Source organism: Sceloporus occidentalis, unplaced genomic scaffold (assembly GCF_023333645.1).
Source record: "Sceloporus occidentalis isolate IW3139 unplaced genomic scaffold, rSceOcc1.0.p SCAF_2, whole genome shotgun sequence".
NCBI classification, from domain to species: domain Eukaryota; kingdom Metazoa; phylum Chordata; class Lepidosauria; order Squamata; family Phrynosomatidae; genus Sceloporus; species Sceloporus occidentalis.
Genome location: NW_028316982.1, coordinates 35855371 through 35876890, shown reverse-complemented (window position 1 = coordinate 35876890; position 21520 = coordinate 35855371). Strand labels below are relative to the sequence as shown.

Sequence of the window (21520 nt, the reverse complement as noted above, 5' to 3'; positions counted from 1 at the left end):
GCTGAATGTTCTTTTGTGTAATACTTGTAATGGATTTCCCGCAAAAGGACAACAAAATACAGTGTCTGATACAATTCAAGTCCTGAGTATCAGACAGCCAGAAACCAGAGCATACCAAGGGTTCCAAAAGCAAGATTGGCACAGTACAGGCCATCATAAAGTGTCATACTCGCACCATTTCTAGGGTTAGGGAGTGCGCACCAACCGCACAGTCCCTAACCCTGATTGTGTGGCCCTGTCCACATGTCACACATGTTGGAGACGTTACACACACGCCCATGGCAACCCCATGGCCACGGGAACAATCTTAAGAAGAAAGGGGCCACCCCTTTCTCCTCATGGCTCTCAGGGTGTCCAGTGGCATGAAGTCCCATGGACACCCCTTTTTCGTGCCACAAGAGGCAGCAATTTGCCACTTCTCTGTAGCCCGGAAAAATGGTGGATTGGGGCTGCAGGGCTGCCAGTGAGGCTGCCCTGGCCCCAATCCGGCAAGAAAAGGGGTGGGGTCTGTACTGCACCATTGTTTAGTTAGTCCGAGCACCATGATTTGAGCAATCAGAATAGTCTACCAATCCAAGGGTCCAGGGTTTCAACATGCAGAATCATCAATCAAAAGGTCCAATCAAGGAAATCAAGCAACTAGAGAGTCTCCAACAAGGGTGCTTTTGCCATGGAAATCAGTTAACCTCTGACAAAGGTTCTGCTGTTTTTCACAGGCTTTTATCTCCAGCTCAAACTGGTGCAAATATTCCCTAATTGCTCAATGTTTGTTATCAAGCCTCTCTTTCGGATCTTTGTTGGCTAAAGGAAGGCACAGATAAGTCTGTCTGCTCCTTCTCCTCAGTGCCCAAGCTAGCAGAAACCTCTGTTGCACTGGTGCTGGGTCCCTGCCTGCCCTCATTGGCAGCAGGCTCTGCTGACAGGCACTGAGGGACTGGGGCTAGATCAAGGCTGGGCTCTTCTGCTTCCCCCTCTGAATCTCCAGCTTCTTCACAGGGAATGACACACATGACCAAGTTGAACATTATAATTTAATGTAATTGAAATTTTGTCTAATCTAATAAAGTGTAGCACAATTTAAATTAAAGTCTTATTTAACTAGTTAAGAAAATATTTTATGCTTCCATTAAGTAATAACTTTCAGGCTCAAAAACTCTGGTTCTCTCTCTCACACATTCACTCACTCACTCACTCACTCACTCACTCACTCACACACACACACTCCCAAGTGATTCCAGTTCACTTCACATTGGCAGCATCTGCACTGCAGAAATGTTCCAGTTTAACCCCCATGGTTCAATTTTATGGAATTCTGGAATATATAGTTTTGAGAGATATTTAGTTTTCGCTATCAGAGATCTCTGATGTCACAACAAACTACAGTTCCCAGAATCCCATAGCATCAATCCATGATAGTTAAAGTGGTATCAAACTGGATTATATCTTCAGTGCAGATGCAGTCTTTAAGAGACAGGTTTATACAAGCAAGTCAACTGTGTATATCTTTGGATGTTCAGAATGAAAGTTGTATTTCACATAAGAGTCTCATGCCTGCATCAAATCACACAACCAGCTCAGGATAACAGCAGTAATAGATTTGTATTCTAACCAATCCAATTACAAAACATAGTATTATATATAAATCTGTATAAATTCATGTTCCAGGATGGATTTTTGCCTGTAGAGATGCGACTATAGATGAAATTGATTCTCCACAAGTTTGTTTCTAAATTATGTAGACAAATGATTATCTCTATAACTTTTAAAAAACACTCTACAGAATGCTAATTTTGCATTATATTGGTTCTGACTTTTTGCTAATCATGCTAAAAATCACAGTAACTTTTTAAAAATCATACAAAATGGAAACATTGCTTTATATGCCCTTTTTCATTTAGTGTACCATTTGACTAAGGGAAATAACTATTACAGAATGCAGATGCCCTTTATAAGATCTGCAAAACAGAGGCCATATTATGGAAGGAAGTGTCGTATGTACTGGTACACATTCCATCAGCTGTGATGAAAGAGCTTTTCAACTAGTTACAATATAGGAGGCATAACATTTCTAAATAATCAACAGCCAGTGGATTTGAAATAACAAAACCAAAGCTGGATGGTAACATTTTATACCCTAGAGTCCCATGTTGTTGCAGAATTCACAGAGTAATAGACATATAGGCTAGGCTGTTTATAACAACAACCTTGTAACTGAGGTACTGTATTTTCTGGCGTATAAGACTACTTTTTAACCCAGGAAAATCTTCTCAAAAGTCAGGGGTCGTCTTATACGCCGGGTTTCATCTTTTAGGGTGGGTGCTGAAACTTCTGAGCCGGACTGGAGAATCTGCGGTTGCTGCATATAGTGGGGGAGCTCAAAAACAGCGGCTGTATCCCCTCCGTATGTGGTGACCATATGAAAGCAGCAAAGGCGGCGCTGTACAAGTACAGTAGAAGAAAATCTTGGAGACAGGGAGGGCTGGGCAGGCAGGGATTGCTGACCAATCCAAGCAGGCTTTGTATACAACAAGTTTTCCTGCTAAGTACCTGCATGTTATAAGCATTTGAATTAAAATTACCATATTGATGTTTTTTTAATTTTTATTTGGTATGCATTGGAAGAGGGGTAGTCTTATACGCCATGTATATCCCAAACTCTATATTTTAACTGGAAAAGTTGGGGGTCGTCTTATACGCCCAGTCATCTTATACGCCGGAAAATACGGCACTTGCTTTTCCCACACAATGTCTCCTGCCATTTTGGGGGTGAAACATCGTACAGAGAAACCAATGAGAGTCTTTGGATCAGAAATAAACCCCCCCTCCTACTTAAAAGTGGGAAGGCAGAAACTGCAAGCTTATTTTATCCTGTCCAGGATACCAGTGGAGATACCAATGTCATGAAAGGCACAGACTGAAGTTTCTGATGTAGACATCCACAGGCAGTTAATTGTAAAGAAACGACAGGCCTTATTTGGGACACCTCATGCCAAAGAAAGATGGAAACAAAGAAATGCTGCTTGAAACATTTTAACCTGATGCAAAGCATTCTTTACTAAATAATTTGTGAAGCAAACAGAGGAACATTGCATACTGAGAACATGAAAGGCATGGTTTGCAATCAAAAATCACAGTGTGGGGGCAGCATATGCCAGTTAAACCAGGAAAATCTGGCACAGCTGTGATGCTGTGAAGCTAAGACATTCTAATCTCTGAATAGAGAAATTTCCCTGGGCAGGCAGCCTGGTACACCATGGGAAGCACAAGATGGTTACAGTTTGGTGGCAACACTAACTAAACCATATTGCCACACTGGGCAAATGTGGTGGGAGATAATTTTTACACAACTTAAATCTGGCAGAAATTCTGCTAACCAAAGACCTTGTGTATGTTGGCACCGCACAACAGAATAAGCCACATACACATATACGCTCATGCTGTTACTGCTGTTATAGAGCAGCAGGTAAGAAAACTAGCAGACAGTTCACCGCATGTAGGATATTTACCTGCAAGGGCCACTACAGCACCCAAGTGACAGCTAAGTGTTCTGGTTATTTGTAGAATACAAAATGGCCTTTTGTACTATGTCACCAAAAACTAAATAAAAACAAGTAATATAACTATAAACTAAATAAAAACTAGTTTTTGTCTATTTCCTAAATTTGGGGATTTACAACATTGTTTAAAAGTTGGAATTACCAATGGTAGTATGTTAGGACATACAAATCATGTTGATTTCTTCTTCTTTTCCCCCCAGAAAAGGGGAACAATTAGTCACACCAATGTTGCACCTTTTGTAAACCTGTTTTCTGGCTCTGATTTTGTTGTTGTTGTTTGCTTGTTATTATAGAATATCCTTCATTCACAGTGTACCTATGAGGTGAGGACAAATGAAACAAATGAAGTGGGTCTGTTCTATAGAATCCTGGGATTTATAGAGCTTTTTTTAGAAGTCAACATTCATTGACAGAGAAGGCTAAAGACTTGAAGAACTACAAACCCCGGGATTCCACAGAATGGAGCTACATCACTTCAAATGGTGGCAAATTGCATTATTTCAATTATTTCTTAGAAAGAGAGAGTAATGAATTGATCTAGTACATGTAAATGAGGACAAATAGACATAAGGATGTCTCCATGAAGACAAAATATCTTCTCAAAAATGTGAAGAGTCATTTCGTTTTTTAATCTGGTATAGCACCTAGAGTGCAAGGTTTAGGGATATGAATCTCTAGTTTAAATGTTTGCTGTCCTGTGAAGTGTGCAGTGTTGTTTTGGGCAAGTCACAGTTTTTGAATACAGTTGTCTCCTGAAGTTCAAATTAAGACTGTTCTGAATAAAAGGTAGACATATATGTAATTAAACAGACATATCAGCAAAACAGCTATGCTCTAAATCTATCGATCTAATTTTTAGTCTTAATCTAGTCTAGCCCCATCTAGACTCACTGAATTAATGGAAACATAGTAAATCAGGATTTATGTAGGTTCCTTTGATTCAGTGGGTCTACTTTAACTGGGACTATCAGAGTTAACCCCTAATGTTACTTCATTAAATCTCAGTGCAACTCTTTGCACAGCCCATCTTCAGCTTTCCTATTTCATTGTGTAATTACAGAGTTTATCATTAAAGATTTGGAAATTAACAGACATCATGGGTAGTTGTAAAAAGGCCTATAAATTGTCATACAGAAAAGTCCTGAAGACTTTTCAGAAGCAAGTTATCTTTTTAGTTACTACTTATTCCTATATTCTGCATTTGAACATGAAAATAATATGCACAGTAATTCATGATGCATTCAAGGACTCCCCACCACATTTCCTCAGCTAGTTTCTAATTTTTACCCTAGGAGTTAAGACTCTATGGATGAGTCTTGTAAATGAAAATGCTTTGTACATTGTACACAGTGCACCCTCCCCTTATGCGTAAGGGGAAATCAGTGTATGCTGAACCCCATAGAAAGTAATGGGGCTTGCACCCACCATGTGCAGCAGCGCGCACATGCCATGGGCACTTGCCTCATTAGTTCTTCCTGGGTGTGCAATGGGCTCTTCTGGCATGGCTTTCAGCATATGCTGAAAGCCATGTATGGCGTGCCCATGTAAAAGGCAGGTGCGCTGTACATGAAAATACTAGTGAACGTATACATATTATAGTGGGCCCTTGGTATCTACTGGGGTTTGGTTCCAGGACTCCAAGTGGATACCAAAATCCATGAAAATAATATATGATCAAGTTCCAGTATGGCATAGTAAACAATGGCATAGTAAAATGGTGTACCTTATATAAAATAGCAAAATCAAGGTTTTCTTTTTTGGAATTTAGAACATTTTGGAATATTTAACATACATTATTATTATTATTATTATTATTATTAACCTTTATTTAGGAAGCGCTGTAAATTTACACAGCGCTGTACATACAATCTTTTTAGTTAGACGATTCCCTGCCCTCGGGCTTACAATCTAAAAAGACATGACACAGAAGGAGAAGGGAGTGGTGGAGGGAAAGGGTAAGAGGTCCAGCAGTTCCTCTCTACCTCCAAGGCCTGGACCAAGGCAGATGGACTGAAGGGAGGGCTTGGCTTCATAATGGATGGTTAATCTTCATCCAGGGAAAATACATACTCTCAAGTAGGATAATACATATACAGTACATAGCAATACAGGAAATGGTTTGATAAACAGGCACCAAAAGAACATCAAATAGTAAGTGACAATTATGCAATGCCTGGGAAGGCTTCTCTGAACAGGATGGTTTTCAACTCCATTTTGAAGCTGGTTAAAGAAGTGATGGCTCTTGCTTGTGGGGGAAGAAGGTTCCAGGAGTGAGGGGCAGCAAATGAAAAGGGGCGAATCCGGGATGGGGCAGAGGAAATCCTGGGCTGAGACAGCAGACCTTGACTACCAGAACAGAGGGCCTGAATGGGAAGGTGAGGAGAAAGAAGGTCTGATAAGTAAGGAGGGGCCAGTCCATGGAGGGCTTTAAATGTCGACAGCAGGAGCTTATACTGAATGTGGAAAGGGAGGGGGAGCCAGTGAAGGGATGCCAACACAGGAGAGATGTGGTCAGAGCGGTGGGTGGAAGTGATAATGCGTGCAGCTGAATGCTGGACAGAGATTAAAGGATGGTGGTGAGAAAGAGGAAGCCTAGCGAGGAGGACGTTAACAGTAATCAAGTCGTGAGATCACTAGGGCATGGACCAGGATCTTGGCAGTAGAGGCAGAGAGAAATGGTTGGATTTTGGCAATATTGTACAAATTGTACATGGATAAATAATTTGTCCATGGAAGCCAATTATACTTTAATGTTTTGTTATTGGTTATAATTATCAACTTAGGAATCCTATGCAGAAGATAACTCCAAGCCAAAAGAACAGCTTCTTCATGTATCCTCCCAAAATCACACTAATAGAACAGATGAGAGGATGGTGTCCTTTCCTTTCCTTTTTGGTTCTGGATATCCCCCTCCTCAAGCCCCAATTTTCAAATAGTATCCTTCTCCTTTATTCCAAACAAAAGCAAATGAAAGATGCTAGCTTCTCAGTTGTTCTATGTGTACTATTTGAAAGCAATGTACTTTTTTAAAAAGGCTTTTCTGGGGTTTATTGCAGGAAAAGGAGACCTTGACCATAGATAAATAGCCTCTCCTGGAACATAGTGGAGATGCCTTCCCTTCACTTTCTAATATTGTTGGAGGAGCTTGAATTACAGACCTTTAATCACCTTCATACAAGAGGCCTATGAAACTGGATGTTCTTCTCCTTCCTCAAATAGGGAGATTCAAAACACGTTAAATGACACCTGGACTACCCCCTTAGGGATATCCATACTTAATGATGGGGAATACAATGGCTTGGATGATTCTAACTTTAGTGCACAATTGTATATCTTTGCTTTTTAATATCTTCTCTATTTTGTTGTTGTTGTTGTTGTTGATTTCCCATTCCAAATCTTTTTTTTATTTCCTGGCTGCAGTCTCTGTTCTGATCAATGTTTGATCCAAGGTACAAGAAATCTTTAACTGTTTTGATTTCCTCATTGTCTAGATTGAATTAATATAATAATAATAATAATAATAATAATAATAATAATAATAATAATAATTATGTTTCCCCGCCTCTCGGTAGATCCCCCGGGTAGATCCACATATAGATCTGTGATTGTTTTTTTTCCCCTTATGTTCAGCAGCAAGCCTGCCTTTGCACTTTCTTCCTTTCTTACTCAGCAATTGTTCAAAATTTTCCACAGTAAGATGTTTTCCACTAATAATATGATACCATCATCTTCATATCTTAGATTGTTGGTGTTATTTACTCCTATCTTTGCTCCCCCTTCTTTTAAGTCTACGCCTGCTCTTCATATGATATTTTCTGTGTATAAGTTGAACAAGTAGGTGATAGAATGCAGCCTTGCCTGACCCCCTTGCCATTTGGGAACCATTCTGTTTCTCGATATTCTGTTCTTACATGCTAGCCTCTTATGCTTATCATCAGAACTATCAAATGTAGTGGGACTTCCATGGCTTTGAGAGCATTCTACAGCTTTCCATGATCAATGCAGTCAATGGCTTTGATATAGTTTATATAGCACATACTTATTTTTCTTTTGGATTTTGTTTTCCATATTTGTTGGCATATTTTAGTTAACACTGGAGTTGATTCTGTATGAGTGAATTGTAACAGTTCATTTGGAATATCATCTGTTCCTGGTGATTTATTTTTCCTAGTTTCTCTTAATGCAATTTGCACCTCTCTTTCTGAAATGCAGGGTTCATCTTTGTATAAATTTTCATTCCATGTGTCATTAATTTTGTCATCTCTATTATATAGCTCTTCTGTGTATTACATCCATTGTCTTTGTATTTCTTTCTAATCTTGTAATATGTTCCTGTTGTTATAATATAGCATTCCACCTTTTGGTTTGAGCATTCCTTTGATTTCCCTTATCTCATGGAAGAGGGTGGAAGACTGTCAATGAGTACTAGGTACTGTAGGCTATATTTCACAGGAAGGAAATGACAAAACCACTTCTCTGTATTCCTTCCCTAAGAAAACCCTATAAAATTCATGAGGTCACCATGAATTGACAGGCAACTTGACAGCACATACACACACACACACACACACACACAATACCCATTTCTCCACGTGATTATTATTAATAATTGCCATGGTTACCTGCAGTAGTGGTGGATGGTTCCCACCAATGAATTGTTTCACTGGCTCACTTCACTATAACTTGATTCTCTTGTTCTGTGACTATTAATTGCTTTCCTTTTCCACCATACCTCCAGCTCTTATAACAGCAAAGGTAAATGCACCATGGCAGGATTGGCACAAAACTTTAATATCCCTTATCTATGGACTTTTTCACATGGCCAAAAATGATGGAAGCATAGCAGGATTCTTGTCACTATCGCACAATTCTGCTAAGATTATCAGAGGCTCCCATCACTATTGTGCAATTGCGCAAAGATTATCAGACGACATTATGTGACATTGCCATAATTCTGTCATTATCCCGCAAATAAAGAGTAATTCTAGTGCTACTTTTCATTCATAGGAAAGTCTCATAATGACAGAATTATGGTGATGTCACATAATATCATCTGATAATCTTTGCGCAATTGCATGATAGTGATGTGAGCATCCTGCTATGGTCCCATCACTTTTGGCAATATGATAAAATCTTGTTACAGGACCAAACACATTGCACACTTCAGAATACTGTAAGGACATTGTCCATCTGATTTCTAACCTTGCTAGATATTTAATACAGCCTTGAGTCTGAATTCTTTTGCAGTCTAACCCGTACTGAAGCTGCTAATTTGTTTGAATACCATAATTCATTTGTACTATAATTTACCCTGTGCACATATGCAATCTGAGATATGTAATGTCAGGGATTTCACATGTTGGCCTAGGTAACCAAATTCCATAGCCTAAATGCATTGAACATTGGCAGTGTCTTTCATATTTCTCATTTCACAATTCTCTTTTAGTGAAGTTAAACTTTTAACATACTCTTGACAAAATCAGAGCCTCTCAGCCTCAACAGTTAAAGACTGTACACATTTAGACGCTAATGACTTTTATCCACAGTTATTGGTCAGCTTTAATTAATCTTCTCTCGGGAACCAGAATGCAACTGCCACTATTTTGAAGGAAATGATAGCAAAAAAGCACTGAAATAATTAATACTGTGGTGTGTGTATTGCAGTAGCACATCTGAGAAAAATTTGACATGGCTAAAAAGATTCTGTGGGGTTCACACTAGTAATTTCATAACTTTCTGATCCCCTTTTCATTTACAACAGATGTCAGAGGAGAGGCAAAACAAACAAGAAACCTCCATCTGTTTAACCACACTAGGCTCTCTCCTTTCAAATGTCACATTTCTTCATGCTGCAGGGCACACTCATACAAAAAATAACACAGAAAGGTCACAGCACTGTCACTTCTGTATTAAAATGAAATAAGCTTGACTTTGCCAGGCTTCGTCTCCATTTTCACAAGCTAAAGTGAGAGAGTGCACTGCATCCAAATGGCGTTTCAATGCTCAGTGTTGTTTTGTTACATTTAGGAAATGAAAATGTGTTGGTTTTCTTCCAACTTCTGAGTGTTTTCTTGTGGGAGGGGCAAACAAGTATTCAGAAGAGAAATATGACTTTGGGAAGGATTACTTATTGTACTAAGCATGCAATTTGTATGGAAGCCCTGTTACCTGCCAAAGAAATTGCTTTCATAGCCCTCCATCTTCTCCAGCCTTTGTGGTAAATTATAGTACTTGAGGTTCTGATGGAAACTGTAAGGACCAGTTGACACAGTGTAAGAAATGCCAAATATATCACAATTGGCAACTTAGGTCAAAGATAATTGATGACTTTGGAGTAGTTTCTTACATAGCTCCTCTTCTTTGTAACAAGCAAAATGTCCTAGAGAAGAAAAATAATATATTTCTATGCCATATTCATATTGCTTTTTCCCTTTCATTCACAATGTATCAAGAAACTATTTGTAACATATATAAACATTATACAGGAAAACAGATTGTCTTACTGCCCTAATGCTGACTATTCCAGATTTTAAAAAAGAATAATTACTCTGCATTTATTAAAGGTTCTGATAATACAATGGTAGTGTGTATGATTCATTGTATTTCATTTTGCAAAGTTTCTCTAAGCCTAATGGTGCATTTTAGCATTTTCCATGTATTGTGATAGTTGACTGGGTTTTCTATTCAGGATAGGGTCCAGCTTTGAGGTATCCTTCTGAGCCACATTTCTGGGATGAGACTTGGAGGCACTGTTATGCTTTAATTTATAGCCCACCCAATCATGAGGAATCCAGGTGGGTTACAACAGTAAAAATACATTAAAAATACAATAAAATTTAATTTTTTTAAAAAATTATCTTTATTTGATTTCTTAAATATATACAAAAAGAAAAGGGAAGAGGAAAGAAGAAAAAAAGAAAAAGAAAAGACGGACAATGTTGGAAGTGCAGAGAGAAGTGGGGAACAATGTATCATGTATGGTGGCAGTGTGAAGAAATAAAAAATTTTTGGAAGCAAATACATAAAGAAATACAAGAAATAATGGAAATAAAAATACCATTATCTCCAGAAATATTCTTACTTAATATGATAAATATACCGCAGAAAAAACTAGATAAAACACAAACTAGTATGATATTGTATCTAATAACGGCTGCACGCATGGTTTATGCCAGATATTGGAAACAAAAAAGGACTCCAGAACTAATAGAATGGAAATTAAAAGTATTGGAATTTAAGGAGATGGACAAAATGTCGATGTATATTGCAGGGGAAACAAAGCAAGATTACGAAAAGAAATGGGGGAAAGTGATAGAGAGGTGGTGTTAAGGACAAAGGAGACTAACAGAATTTAAATGGAAAGAACAGGGGGGAAAAAACTTCCAATTACAGCCAATTGATAATAAGGGAAAAATAAGGAAAAAGGACAAAGTTGTAGTTAAACTCAGCTGGAAAATATTGTAGATACTTTATTATTGTGGAATAATTACCTTTGTTTCTTCACTTTAATAATATCTAAAAATACAATAAAATTTAAAATTAATCCCTTCCCCATTCCAATTATAAAACTACAATATAGGATAATCACAATTTAAAAACACTAAAATACGAGAGGATAAAAATTGGGGGAAATTGGGTGGATAGAGAGACATTGATCACGATCAAGTCATAGAACTTTATCACACAGGCCCTAAAAGGGGCCCGCTGTGTTCCAAAAAGGGGGCGTGATGAGAACGGGATGGGGCTAAGCAAGGATCTTACCACACAGAGGAACGCTGCCACCGTTGCTGCCGGATGTTCCCATCACATTCTACATCCATCACAGAGGAGGTGATTTTTGAGAAAGCTTTTGAACAGTTCTCAAAAATCGCACCCTCTGGAACGGATGTAGAATGCGATGGGAATGTCCAGCAGCAGCGGCAGCATTCCTCTGTGCGGTAAGATCCATTCTTAGCCCATCCCATTCTCATCACGCCCCCTTTTTGGAATGTGACAGGCCTGTTCTAGGGCCCGTGCGATAAAGTTCATGTTCATAGTCATATTCGGGGAGAGGAAACTAGTTTGGGAAGGCCTGGAGGAAGAGATCCTTCTTAAGGGCCTTCTTAAAGGCTATAAGAGTGAGAATGTGGTGGAACTCCTCCAGCAGGAGGACCCAAGCCATGTAGGGCTTTAAGTTCAGTCCAAGCTACACATCTTTCAGCATCTTTAGATCTGGAACCAGACCCATCATCTGGGATTACAAGTACAATAACAAGGAACAAAATTAAAATTGCAGAGGTCAGTAAACTAGTCAGAGGTTCATCTCTAGAATTCAGTACTGTGTATATGCAAAAATATTTTAGAAGCCTATGATCATGTGTGTCACATTACAGAGAATTATATAATGACAGACTGCCTCACAGTTTAATAAAGTTCCAAAGAAAACTATAAAGGCATTTCTATATACCTCAGTTCTCAGTTTATACATTTAAAAGTGTGTATTAATTCCCATGACTATTACATATATAACTGTTAGCATGTATTTATATATTGTATACAACAGTTGCCAATATCTACTTCCTATCTACAGAATTCCTTCATACACTCACACACTGCAAGAGAGGAATCTAAGCTTCTTACAATATGAAGACACCAGTAACTGCAGTGTTTTCTTTGGTTTTGGCTGAGCACAATTCTTCTTATCATTTTTTTAAAAACCATCTAAGGATAAATGCATTAGAATCAATGTACATAAAACTCAAATCATTGGGATCCCTCTGAACAGTGGTTTGGGCAAATTTTGGCAGGAATGAATATTTACTGTGTCCTAGTTCAGCCATTCACCATTGCATGAAATACTTCTGTTTTCTAAAATGGAATGGGGTAGCCATTGGATTCATTTCTGAACCAGCTTTGATCCTGTATAAACCAAGCCATATCCCAAATGTATGTGAAACATGGCTTATTGCTGCCAAAGGAAACCACACAATTGTGTTGAATTTCCCATGTTATAATTTCTGACCATCTGCAAACAACCATTGGTAGGTACTATAAGGATGTGGCCAGCAGAATGGCATGTCATTTGTTGTTTCTGCTTCTAAGAGATGCTCCTTTTAACTTCTATGAAGACTTTTATCTGAAAACTAAGAAAATTCCGCTTGGGGAGATGGGATTAGCTTTCATGCTTGGAGGCCAATGGCTAGTTTAAACAGTTAGGGGTTAGTTTAATCGTATTAAATATGGTACAATATATGATGGAAGAACAAAGATCCCACCCCCTTGTCATAAAAGTGTTGTTTGTGCTATGAACAGCAAAAAGTAGGGCAGTTGCCTTCCAGCTCCAGGCTGTCTTGGATGAAACTGATTATCTGGACCCATTTCAAACCGGCTTCAGGGTGGGATACAGAGTAGAGACTGCCATGGTCACCTTAGTCAGTGATCTCTGTCTGGGCATCGACAGAGGAAGTGTGACCCTGTTAGTGCTCTTGGACATCTCAGTGGCCTTTGATACCATAGACCATGGTATCCTTCTGGAACACCTGAGGGAGTTAGGAATTGGAGGCACTGCACTCCAGTGGCTCCATTCCTACCTCTTGGGTAGATTCCAGATGGTGAAGCTGGGGGATAGCTGCTCTTCTAAAAGATTGTAAGCCTGAGGGCAGGGAACCATTTAATTACAAATAATAATTGTAAGCCACTCTGATAGCCTTTAGGACTGAAGGGCAGGGTATAAGTACTCTAATAAATAATAAATAAAATAAATCTGGCATCCCTCAGGGCGCCATTCTGTCCCCCATGCTGTTTAACATTTACATGAAGCCGCTGGGAGAGATCATCCAGAGACATGGGGTGTGGTGTTATCAGTATGCTGATGACACCTAAACCTATTTCTCTATGTCTCTGACTGTTACAGTGACTAAAGATGGCATCTCTCCTCTGGATGCCTGCCTTGGGTTGGTAATGGGCTGGATGAGGGAAAATAAACTCAAGTTGATTCTAGAGAAAACAGAGGTAATCGCGATAGGTACTCTAAGTCCAGGAATGGAGATTTTTCAACCAGTCCTGGATGGGGTCACATTTCCCCTAAAGGATGAAGTTTGCAGTTTGGGAGTACTCCTGGACTCATCCCTACAGTTGTCATCTCAAATAGATGTGATAGCCAGGAGTGCTTGGTATGAACTTCAGTTGATATGCCAACTGCGTCCCTACCTGGACCAAAAAGACCTTGAAGCAGTGGTACACACACTGGTAATCTCTCATTTAGATTTCTGTAATGCGCTCTGCATGGGGCTACCCTTGTACCAAGTTCGGAAGCTTCAATTGATTCAAAATGCGGTAGCCAGGCTGGTCACCGGTACACTTAGGTCTGACCATATAACATCTGTACTAAAATCTCTTCACTGGCTGCCAATCAGCTTTCAGGCACAGTACAAGGTGTTGGTTATTACATGACTCAGGCCTGAGTTACTTGCAGGAGCGCCTCTCCCTACACAATCCGCCCCGCACTCTCAGAACAACCAGGAAGTATTTACTAGAATACCATAAGACCATGTTAATGACAACTTCCCATAGAGCATTCACTGCTCTGGCCCCTAAATTGTGGAATAGCCTAGCAGAGGAGATCCTTCTTATTACCACCTTAGATGCCTTTAAAAAGGGACTAAAGACGGATCTCTTCTGGCAGGCTTACCCACCTGATCTTATACCTACCTGGCTCAGGGGGACCTTGAAACAGTAGTACATGCACTGGTAACCTCTCATTTAGATTTCTGTAATGCACTCTACATGGGGCTACCTTTGTACCAAGTTCGGAAGCTCCAACTGATTCAGAATGCTGCAGCCAGACTGATCACCAAGACACCGAGATCAGAGCACATTGCACCTATGTTGAAATCTCTACATTGGCTGCCAATTAGCTTCCGGGTGCAATACAAGGTGTCAGTTATTACCTATAAAACCCTACATGACCTGGGCCCGAGTTACTTAAGGGAATGCCTTTCCCTACATTATTTATTTATTTATTTATTTTTATTTATTTAGGTATTTATATCCCGCCCTTCAGCCCTAATGGCTCTCAGGGTGGCTTACAATATTATTTTTAATCAGACAGTTTAATTGTATAAGTATGGTACAATATATATAATTTAATTATTTTTAATAATCTGCCCCGCACTCTTAGATCATCTGGCCCAAAAATTTTGGAACACCCCAAAACCAGGTTGAAAACTACCTCTTGTAGAACATTTTCTGCGATGGTCCCTTGACTTTGGAACAATTTACTGAAAGAGGTCCATATTATCACTTCCTTGGAAGCCTTCAAAAAGGCACTGAAGACAGATCTCTTCCAGCGGGCCTATCCAACTGATCTCTAATCTGATTTGTACATCTGAATATATGACTCGATCCTTACGGCTGAGCAACACTGTAACAACTTTCTCTTTTTCCCTTTTATTTTTATTTCTTTGATTGATGTTTTTGAATCATGTATGTACTTTAAGATGTTTTTACTGCTGCAATCCCGCCTCGATCCGTAGGGAGAGGCAGGAAATATGAATAAAATTATTATTATTATTATTATTATTATTATTATTATCATTATTGGTGCTTAAGAAGGAAGGAAATTTCTGGTATAGATGCCTATGCACACAGACAAATGCAGATACATTAATTTTGCCCCACAACAAATCTCTAAAACACAAGGAAAGAACCTCCAATCCACAGGGTGCCCTCAAACCATCTTCAAGCTTTTCCTCCTATTACCACCAATAAGTAATCAGAGGTGAGAACTAAGAAGTTATTTAAATCACAGGAAGCTGTTGCCCTTAACTGCCAATAAGAATGCCAATAAGAATGCTTTGGTCTCTGTGCTCCAGTTTCTCTCAGTCACTGCTCACCATCAAATATCTGCTACTGCTCAGCAATAGCATTCATTTACAGCTTTCTTCTCCAGTGACTGCCACTGGTGATCAACATCAGCTTCCTGGGGGGGGGGGGAGAAAACGGGCATTCATATATCCATCAAGATGAAATGATATTGCAACAAAGTACCTTGGTCACTGAAAACATCCATCACCTCAGAATGGTTTTGATACTCTATGAGCATCAGGTAGTTTTATCTAAATGCTGAATTCCAAATTCAGAACACTTTACAGAGTTCAGGACAACAGCCTAAGACTTAGAGATGAGATTATCTTAATGCATTTCTTGGCCTTTGCTGAGATTTGTTTTTCCATGTTGCTCTGCGTGCTTCAGCTGAATAGTTTGTTCCAGAAAGCAAAAGTACTAGTTTTGCATCTAGAAATGTGATTTACAAAATATATTGTGGTAATTCTAACTCTGTTATTTGGGGGCTTTTTCGAAAGAATTCAGCCTTTTCCAGTGACAGCTTGTAATTTACTTTTTGTTTAGGACGAGTTTCCAGTCATGCATGTACTGAACAAGCAAAGAATAAAGATGACAAAAATAAGTTTGTTCCGAAACACAGCAGTATTTATATAGAAGGTTTACAGAAAAGTAAGGTAATTATAGGTAAGAATCCAAATATTATATTCAGCAAATATTCTATTCTGTTGTCATAAATATAACAACAGTAAAGGTAAGCTTATCAGAAAAGCAAATAGTTGGTAGTTGTTAAATATACTGGTCATGTTTTAACAACTAGATCTTTGTATGTCAAAATCATCTTGTTAAATTGCTAGTATCATTTTTCATGAGATAATTTCTTGCAAGCGTACTAGATCAGTGAAATGTTGGCTGGCATCCTACTAGTCTTGCTAGTTACAATGTCATAAGCTAGGTTTACAAGCTCATAACTGTCTCCTGTTCACATTTACAATCATGGAACTATTGCCATCACTATAAATGCCCTCCAAACCCACCTTGAAATACAACCAGTCATGCAAAGGATGCAGTTCTGTAGCACTGGTGAGTGGGGCACTGAAGTATGCACCCAGCTCCCTCTCACCAGCAAGAAGTGGTGCACTGGCAAGTTGTGACAAGAATCCACAGGGGTCCCTGGTTCTGGTTGGTGCACCACCACTTGCTGTCAGGAAGGGGCTGGATGTGTCATCCTTCAACACCCTGCTAGCCAGTGCCATAGAATCACTATTCTTGGTACAGATGGGTGGATTTCAAGATGATTTTCAGAGGTCAGGTCAGGAGGATGGACCATAGCCATGACATGATGGCTATGTGTCTGCTGAAGGATCTTGGTTATTGCTTTGAGAACCAGTGGTAATGCTGACTGGGGATTCTGGGATTTGTATTCCCAAAAGTAACTTTTTGGAAATCTGAGTATTATTAAGCAGATTATGATTTGCCTGTAAGCTGCCCAGTTCAAAAAAAATCTTAAGGAATCAGAAGAGATGGAAAGCTATAGTTTTCACATAAAACCCCCTGTTTCCTAGTTTTGTCATGTAGTCTATTTTACTAAGGACAGTATCTTTTTTGAAGCTGTCCTCTAGCTGAAGCGTTGTCCACACTAAAGTGGGTGTGGGAAGCCAGATGAAGGAACAGAATGGGGCCATGAAGCTGCACTTTAACAGTCAGCACCTGGATAGCAGACTGAGCACACATGCAAATAATTTAGAAACAGCCTTCTCTGCTATGATTTTTTTTAGTATTTCTATTTACATTTTAGTAATTATTTCTCAATTAACATCTATACATACGAAACATCATATACTAATTCCATGAAAACCCGTGTCCTCTTTATAGCAGAATGGAAATGGCTATCTTGCCAGTTACACATTGCATATGAATTCAGAGAACTATTAATATCAATTAACAAACTAAAATACTCTGAGGACATATGATTTATTTAAATTAGCTTTGATTAGAACCAACTATAGTTCCTTGAGTTTGTATGTAACAAACATGTCTGAACCACATCACTGAGAAAATAGGATCCAGTTAAATTTCCCATGAACAGAAGGAGTTAAACACAGTTTCACCTCCCCTCCAATTTCTTTCATACTCTCAACATTAATAGGGAAGATTGAAGAAACTGCTGAACCAAATCTCATGCGTTTTGAGGCAGTGTGGAACCAAGGTGGAGGAGGAGATGGTCATGTCACACAAGCAGACCTCTGTACACACAACACTGTTAATCATTCATTTTCTAATCCTCTATATTAGAAGACACTTTCAGTTTTTTAACAGTTTACTAATAATATCAATTAGCCACTTGTTATTTTTTTAAAATCTTTATATAACAAACTGTTTTAACATGGTGGTATGAATGGTGGAAAGAAGAATCTCTGAATTAGACCTAAATGATGTGGTAGATTAATATGGAAGAAGATATTCTATGTAGCTGGCTATCACAGTCCTATACTGTTTACTGCATGACAGGAAACATGTAACTATCCAATTATACAACCTCTGTGCTGGATAGTAACATAGCTCCAGAGGAACATTGGAAACCAATACACATGGCTGTCATCATGGAGTGCAAAGTACCATGTACAGGGCAGTATGCAACATTGTACACAGTACACATTTGTACACTACTACTGAACATCAGTGCACATGTGCAATGGTTCCTCAGGCAGAACATCACTTCCACCACCATCAGCTATATGTATCGTCCAAAACAGTCCCTGTAGAATGATGAACTGTATGCCCATTGATTATGCAAGTTACTGGCCATATTTTTATATTCTGGTTTATGACATTAGAGATTAAAACTAGAGATTTCTATTGGAACCAGCACCAGAAGAAAGCTTACAGCATATATTGTGCATTTTGGTTGGCCAATAAAGTACCACTGTTTGGTGAATTTTTTAAATTTACTAAATGGTGGATTAATAATAATAATAATAATAATAATAATAATAATAATTTATACTCCACTCTTCAGTCAAGGCTATCAGAGTTACTTACAATTTTTTTTTATTTACTAAATGGCCAACACAGCCACCACTGCATATTTTCTGGATTGTGAGACACCATATTGTAGCTGCAACAGGGGAATGCTGAAGAGTGAGCCAGCAGACTGGGACCTTCAACCACGGTAAACATTTTTTTTCCTTCTCAAATTTGGCATTGGCATGCTTTATCTCTACACCCACCAAAATGTTCCTGATGCAAAAACATGGAGACTTCTTGAGGAATCCATTGTCCTCTGCCTGTAAAGAGGTCTGTGTCCTCACAAGAATGGTGACATACCAGATTGCAAAAGAGAAGTCCTTGTTGATATGCAAATGGATTTTATATTTCCTGGACTTTGCCCAATTGCCATATGGCCAGAGGAGGAGGGGCCAGCCTGCTAATGATACCCTTCCCATACCGTCTTAATTAAGGACAAAAACAACAAAATGCAGGCATCTTACTAACATCTCTAATTTTTCTCCTGTTTCGTATGTAACATCTTGCCTGGTGAAGAAGCCAGGGGAGCTTCAAAAGCTTGCAACAAGTATATTGTGCATTTCAGTTGGCCAATTAAGGGGCCATTCAGACTACGTTTTAACCCGGATCAGGAATCGATTCTTGCATGTGAAGTTCATATTTGCCCTGAATCTGTCACAATCCATTTTGAGGCATGCACAAGCATTTCGTGGCAAATGCCCCTTAGCGCGGATCATTTGCAATCTGGTTAAAAGCCATCTCTTTTGAAAAAACCTGAGTTCCGCGAATATGAACTTGCCCCCGGTCATGATCGAGTCAAGTTCAGGGGAGGGATTTAGGTCAGGGGGAGGGCAGTGGGCACAGCATTCCCTCCCCTTCATTGGAGAAGGAGGAGGAGCAGGAGGATGAGGAAGATGAGGAGGAGGAGGGATCCAGGGGAGAGAAGGTGGCTATGGAGGGCAGAATCAGGAGGAGGAGGAGGAGGAGGAGGCAGGAGCCGGGGGAGAGAAGGGGCCATGCAGGGAAGCATCGGAAAGAAGAGGAGGAGAAGGCAGGAGCTGGGGGAGAGAAGGGGGCCATGGAGGGAAGCATTGGGAGGAGGAGGAGGAGGAGGCAGTAGCTGGAGGAGAGAAAGGGGCCATGGAGGGAAGCATTGGAAAGAGGAGGAGGAAGAGGAGAAGGCAGGAGCCTGGGAAGAGAAGGGGGGCATGGAGGGAAGCATCGGAAAGAGGAGGAGGAGGAGGAGGAGGAGAAGGCAGGAGCCAGGGGAGAGAAGGGACCATGGAGGGCAGCATCGAAAAGAGGAGGAGGAGGAGAAGGCAGGAGCCGGGGGAGAGAAGGGGGCTATGGAGGGCAGCATCGGGAGGAGGAGGAGGAGGATTGCCAAGGGAAATTGGGCTGCGGATTTTTATTTTTTATTACTGACAGTCTATGCGCATGATTTTTTGGGTGACATAGAATGTGTGTGTGCTTGTGCTACTTTTCTTTCCTCTTGCTCCTGGAACAGCACCTTTTAAGAGCCTTTATTATGATGATTAATATTATTATTATTTGTGTTATATGTGGATGCTACAGTTAGAATGCCTGCGCTACATTTCCCTATCATTTCCTCTTGCTCCTGGAATTATTTGTTTAAAATGCAAATGCTACAATGCCAGTGTTACAAATGTTTCCCTTTTAATTTGTCAAATTGATACTAATTGAATGCTTTTGCTTTTGCTACACACAAGACACACACCGGAGGTTTTAAAATTTGACAGCATATGCGCACCTTGCCCACCAGAATTTTTTTAAAAAGGAGGGGGAAGCCGCCATCCGCTTAGCCAATGGCTGCAAGAAACGTCACCTTTTATGAAAGCAGAACTAATTTGATTGACAGCAGAGGACTCTTCCTTTTAAGCCGGTAAAGAGCTGCAATGGTGTTCTGGGCTTTAATACCCCGATTAAGGTATTTATAGTGGACACTTGCTTCCGGAGGCATTCGAGAGGAGGGTCCCCAATTGTACCCAGTTCCCTCCAGCACAAATGTGCCAGTCTGAATGGGGCCAAAGGTATCATTGTTTGGTAGATTTTTGTTTGAACAACCTTTATTGTTCTTTATTATAAATGTACCACATCTTAGTTAATTTTCCAGCTTGCTGTCTCCCAGACACTCTCAGCTGTTGGCCATGCTTCTTCACTTCCAATATATTTGTGGTCATTTCCGAAGTCCCATATCTTAAAAAGGCTTTACTCTCACAACTCTAAGTTGCACACTCCATGTGATAAACTCCAGTTAATAATTTAGGATATGTTGTGGATTTCTGTATTCAGACTCCATTTCATGAATATATAAACCACACCTAACCCAGTTTTTAAAAAAATACAGTACACAGATTTCCATTGACTGAAAACAATCTTCCTTCTACAAGTGCAGATGAACCATGAAGCAGCTTTCAGTGTGCCTTTTGCTATAAAACAGGCCATTGGTTTTATGGCCTGAACATTAACAATCTTTTGCAGAGGCACATTGGAATTTCCAGCCAGCCTAAACACCAGACACTGCACAAAGAAAGCTGCTATCACAATCTGAGGGTTAAGCTGCAGGTTGGAGACAGATGCAGAACAGAAGCAGATTTGTTTAATGTCAAGATTTGAACATTAGAACCTCAGATTCATTACCTGTCCACCATATATTATCTCATGCTCTTTGGATTAAAAGAATTATCATGGCTTTTGTTTTTTACATTTCTTTCCACTTCATTGAGTCACACTATGTATTACTGTGGCACTTTGCACTCTTATTAGCAAGCACTGTTACATTTCTTCAAAACTTTCTGCAAAGGAAAGGAACAATTATTGTGATGCAGAATTTTGCATGTAAATGCTCCCAGTCTTGATAACTGATATCTCTGTTTACAGCCAGAAAAGACTGATGTCTGAAATTCTTCGGACACACTGCTTGTCAGTGTAAATGGGGTCAAGTAACTGACCTGACACAGTATAAAACAACTTCCTTTATCTCTGCATGACTGTTAGCAGTTATAAGATGTTTTAAATTTGTCTCCACCATTAGCTATGTGGAAAACAGAGCAAGCTTGTTTTCCATTGCTCTAGAGGGTAGAACTTAAACTAATGGATTCAAATTACAAGAAAGG

General features: G+C 39.5%; 1 long non-coding RNA gene across 1 annotated transcript; it reads right to left on the bottom strand.

Annotated features, from left to right (window-relative positions):
- Positions 1–3783: 3783 nt before the first annotated feature.
- On the bottom strand, positions 3784–15293 carry LOC149318153 (uncharacterized). Its single transcript, XR_016279804.1, has 3 exons — positions 15245–15293; positions 9726–9936; positions 3784–3873 (listed from the first exon to the last, which is right to left on the bottom strand). It is a non-coding gene; the product is annotated as an uncharacterized LOC149318153 (long non-coding RNA).
- Positions 15294–21520: the final 6227 nt, after the last annotated feature.